Raw genomic sequence first — 5326 nt, 5'->3', positions numbered from 1 at the left:
TTTAAAAGTATGTTTAAATTCACTTTTTCTCTTATACTTTTATTCATTAATTATATAATACTTGATTAGTTGATTATGCATTGAGTATTTAATAATTTTATTCTGATCCTACAAATTTATATTCAACCACTACGAAAATCCTAATCTCACATTCAAAACAAAAGGTTAAATTAGTTTGAAATATTTTAAGTTAATGATCTTTATTTTCATTCATGTATATGTTTTTATCTTGTGAGAAAGTGATTTATTATATTTATAGATGGATAATGTACTAATTTATTGTTTTATTTTACATATTTAGAGATGGATATCTGTGGGGGTGAGGGATTATGAAAATACCCCTTATTCCTATCCCATTCCGTTACAGATTTTTCTTTTAGAACTCCACTGCACATCCAAACAATTCTACGTCCAAGTCATTTAGTTTATGCTGCGGAACTTTTTCTTTTTCTTCTTCTTTCTTCTCGTCTTTCTCCTCCTTTTTCTTTATCTTTTTTTCATTATTGTCATCGTCACTACCACCATACCACTACATCCATCTCCTCCTCTTCATTCTTCTCTTCTTCCTGTTTTTTTTTATTTGAATTTTTTTGATATCTTTTCTTTTCTTTTTCCTCTTCCATCATCATTATCGTCATCACCAATAGCACCAACATTTTGCTAACATCTTTATTGATTCTGATTCTCTGTGATGATCAAATAAACCGAAAATATTATCAAAACAAAATCATTGTATAATACCAAATGAACCGAAAATGGTCCATTATATAAATTCGAATTCAAAAACACCTGACGTCTCGAATGAACCGAAAATATTATCAAATCAAAACCATTGTATAATACCAAATGAATCGAAAATTGTTCATTATATAAATTCGAATTCGATAATAACAATAACGATGATACGTATTAGAAGAAGACAATGACGATAACGATGATGATTATGATGATGATGATGATGGAGGAGAAGAATGAAAAAGAAGGAGGAGACGAAATTCCAATAGGAGGAGGAGGAGGAAGAGGAAGAGGTGTTGTTGGTGACGACGGTAACGAAATTGAAAAATAACTAAAGGAGGAGAAGAAGAAGAAGACGTAGCATCCGGAGTGAAGAAGAAGTGTGAATTTAAAAGAAGAAGAAGAAGAAGCACATGAGGGAGAAAACAGGAAAAAGAAATACATAACTCAAATTATTTAGATGAACTTAGACGTAAAATTGCTTGGATGTGAAGAATTACTCTTTCGTTTAATTGTCCGAGCAGGTGCGACGAATACTCACAAATATTTATGAATATTGTCTTTAAAAATTAACACAACCCATGAGTCCATAACTCAATCTTTTAAAAGTTCAACAAAATTTAATAAAACATAATATAATCCAAAATTTCAAACACAAATGGAATTAAAATAAAGATTAACCAAATAGGACTAAAATCATAACAAATAAACCAAATCGATCTAAAATCATATTAAAAAGATTTGGATTATAATAATTTTTTTCTGTTAAACTTGTTTTACAAATAAATGGCATTAGATTATGACAAAGCTAAGGGGAAAATAGAAGTAATTTTCTAGTTAAGTACTCAAGTTTTCGTGCTTCATGTTCCTAAGGTAATGCTTGGAAGAAAGACAAAGACTGAGAGACTAAGATTGAAAGACAGAGACTAAAAGATAGAGATTGAAATAAGTTTCAATATTATGTTTGGTGTAAAGTGGGTGACAAAAACTCAAATAAAAATGAAACTCTAATTTAATTTGCACAAAGGGTAAAATTAGAATTAATTAGTTAAAATGGGAGTATTTTAGGTATAAAATATTATTAAAGTTTCAGTCTCCGTCTTAAAAAATTTCAGTACCCTGTGTCCCTACTTTTTGGAGGTACTGAAATACTAAAATTTTGGAAAAAGAAACTAAAATTTTAGTACCAATCTATAGGCCAACAAATATAATATTGAGTCCCAATCTCTCAATCTCCGTCCCAGTACCTCAAAACAAACTATACCTAATCATGTCATGTTTTGGTAAATTCTCCTCTCGTGAAAATTTCGGAGCTTCCTAAACAGCATGTACCTCTGCCTCTATCATTTTCTCCATTTATTCGTGGCGTAGCTCTCCATATCCCTATAGAAATTTCATGGATCCTCATTTAATTCTATTCTCGTGAATAATTTTTGCAGATATCGTTTTTACGAGTATTTTTGTCATCTCTAACACATTAACAGAAATTAATTTAAGAATGAAGAACAAGATGATGTTACCCAACAATATTGTATTATAGTGTGTCATGCAAAAATATGGATCTACAAATATATAAGCCTGCAAAATGCAACCTGCATTTGGCAGTACAAAAAGAAGAAGAAAAAAGCACCTACAAAATACAATCTGTGTTTGGCATTAGGGTAATTGCATGTTTGAAACGTATAAGACCCCGAATTTTTGAAAATTTAACAATAAATTATTTATGATTTATTATATTTACAAAAGATGATATTTTCAGAGATTTTTATATTAGCTAGGTAATTTTTTATTTATGATTTAAAGCTTTAGTAATTAAAAAATAATAAAAATTTTATATGCTTTAATTTGAATATTTAGATTTTGAACTTTATTTTATGAATAAAGAAAAATGAATTTGATTATCTCTAATTTTAAATTAGAGTACTCAAAAATAATTTCTAAGTTCAAGAATAATTAGTATTTTCAAAACTAATTATATTTGGTTAAATTTGGTTTTAAATTAATACTATATCCTTTTATTTTTATTAAAATTCTTACTCTACACAAACCTAATTTCTACTCACACTTACACTCCACTCACCCTCTTACCGCTGCCATCCGCTTCACTCTCATCTTCCACTCATCTCACACACACTCAACCAACCTCCGTCCCCTCAACCCCAAACGGATGAAAGAAAGGAAAAGAGAAAGGGAGAGTGAGCCCGCGGGAGAGGAAGAAGAGAAGAGAGGGAAGAGACGGTGCCGGCGGGGATGGGTTCCTCCGTCATTGTTGGTGCCGAGATGGAGGAGAGGAAGTTGCCACTGTAATGCACGCCGCCGTTAGAGGGATCTGCGTCGCCGCCCTCGTTGACACGCAAAGTGGAGGAGGAGCTCGTCCTTGCCGCTTCTGCTGCTGTCGAAGCCAGGATCGTCGCCGTCACTACCCGCGAAGTTGAGGGAAAGCCGCTGCTGCCGAAGGAGAAACTAGCCGCGCCACCACGCCTCTGCTGCCGAAAAGTGGCGCTGTGATCGCCAGAAAACATTGTTGGGATTGGCTGAGTTAGCACTATTTCCGCTAGTAAGGGTGTTACAAAACGTGTCCCCGTTTAACTAGAAAAAAACAAAATGTAATCAGCGTTTTGCAGGTGCAAAGAATAAGGTGTAACCTACGTTTTCCAGGTGCACCACTCTATAAAAAGTGCATGTGCGACACGTGTCTCTCCGTTGAATGTCTTTCTCCTTGACTTGGTCTTTATATTGCTGAAGCTACATTTTGAAGTTGAATAAGAGAGAGGGTGAAGCTTCGTGAGTGTGTAAGTGAGAGGGTGAAGAACATTTTCATCAATTGCATATCAATTTTTTATTTTAAATTAATTAAAATAGTTCATAATTTTACATTAGCTGTAGAACATGTTATTGAACATCTGGATAATCCTGAATAGGTAAGTTTTTTATTTTTTTATTAGTATATTATACTATTTTTGTTAATGTTATTATTATAATTATTATTATCGGTGTTGTTATTGTTATTATCAAAGTTCTGAAAATCGGTTCGAACTAGCCAAACCATAAACCGGTAGAAAAGATGGATCAATCAGAAGGCATAATCGCTGGATTTCAAAACCATAAATGAACCATCAAACTGGCTAAAAATCGTCTGGTCGAACCAAACCGGGACTGAGCCAGTTTTCAAAATGTTGCACCAAATGGTATCGTTTCATTCAGAGAATGAAAAACCCTAAGCTAAGGTGCAATTCTGCGAAGCACTCTCTCACTCACGCAGTCATTCCTTCTCCTTCCTCTCGAACTCGAGCTCTTCCCTCACTCCCACATTTGCTCTGTCTAGCCACTGCCCTCTCACCGTCGCCATCGAAGCCACCTCCTTGCTCGAAGCCGATTGTCTCCACCACTGTTCGAACTTCGAAGCTACCGTCGCCGCTACAATTGGTCTCGCCTCATTCCTCCATCGCGCAACTACTGTCCCGCCGCACTGGCTCTGTTCCCCCGCCGTCCATCCTTTCAGCTGCGTCAGCTCTTCCTTCGTGCTCCTTATCCTCCTCTGTGCTCTGTCTGCTCTCTCTAGAAGGTATTTTTTGTTTTTTTAACTGTAATTTTTGTTTACTTGTTTTAATTGGTTAGTTAATCTATTTTTTGTCATGTTGCTTCTTCAATTATTGTTGTCATTAGTCATTATTGTGGTTTAGGATTCTGGATGATCTTGAATATTGATTCTAATATACTGTGGTTCTATTAATTTATTGATTTGATTCTGATATTCATATTCTTGATTTGAACCTTGCTGTTGTCAATTGCTGTATTTTAAAGTTTTAATTGTTCTTGTTATTTGATTATTGGTTTGCTCTATTTTAAAGTTTCGATTGTTATTTTAATGATTAGTATGTTGTTAGAGTTCTTGTTTTTAATTGTTCTTGTTTCAATTGTTGTTTCGCACTGTTACAACATCGGCGCATTGTTGGTTCTGGTAGCACAATAAACATGGAACAAAGTTAAACATTGAGCGACGTAGCTGAAAGTTCTTGAACATTGGGTCTTTGTTCTTTGGTTTAGGATTCTACTACTGCTAGTGCTACTTAGATTAGATTGTTGAATGATTAATTCTGCTCATTACTACTATGTTTTATTCTATTTTGTTATTTTTTTTGTTCTATGCTAAAAAAATTTTGCTGAAAGCCTAAAACCTTGATAATCCTTATTAATCTTTGGAAAAATTTGTTAATCTTTGGTTAAAATTATGCCAAAATCTTGTTAAAATTGTGATCAGTATACTGTGTGCTAAAAATATTGTTAATCTTTGTTAAAATTATGCTGAAACATAAACTTTTATTTGTAAATGATCGAATATTTTTTATTGATTTGGTTAATTCAATAATTTTTTTTATTTCTTGTAACGATGTTAATGAGTTCAATAGTGATATAATGACTAATGAGTGATAAATTGTTAATAATTGATAAGATAAAAAATTATATTAGATTTTGGTTAATGTAATATTTTAAATTTAAAAAATATTTTAAAGTTCAAAGTTCACTATAATTATATTTTAAAATGTTTATTTATAATTTATTTATTATTTTATTTTAAAATAATTTATTT

This window comes from Arachis ipaensis, chromosome B09, assembly GCF_000816755.2.
Source record: "Arachis ipaensis cultivar K30076 chromosome B09, Araip1.1, whole genome shotgun sequence".
Taxonomy (NCBI): domain Eukaryota; kingdom Viridiplantae; phylum Streptophyta; class Magnoliopsida; order Fabales; family Fabaceae; genus Arachis; species Arachis ipaensis.
Note: the sequence above shows the minus strand (reverse complement) of the source record.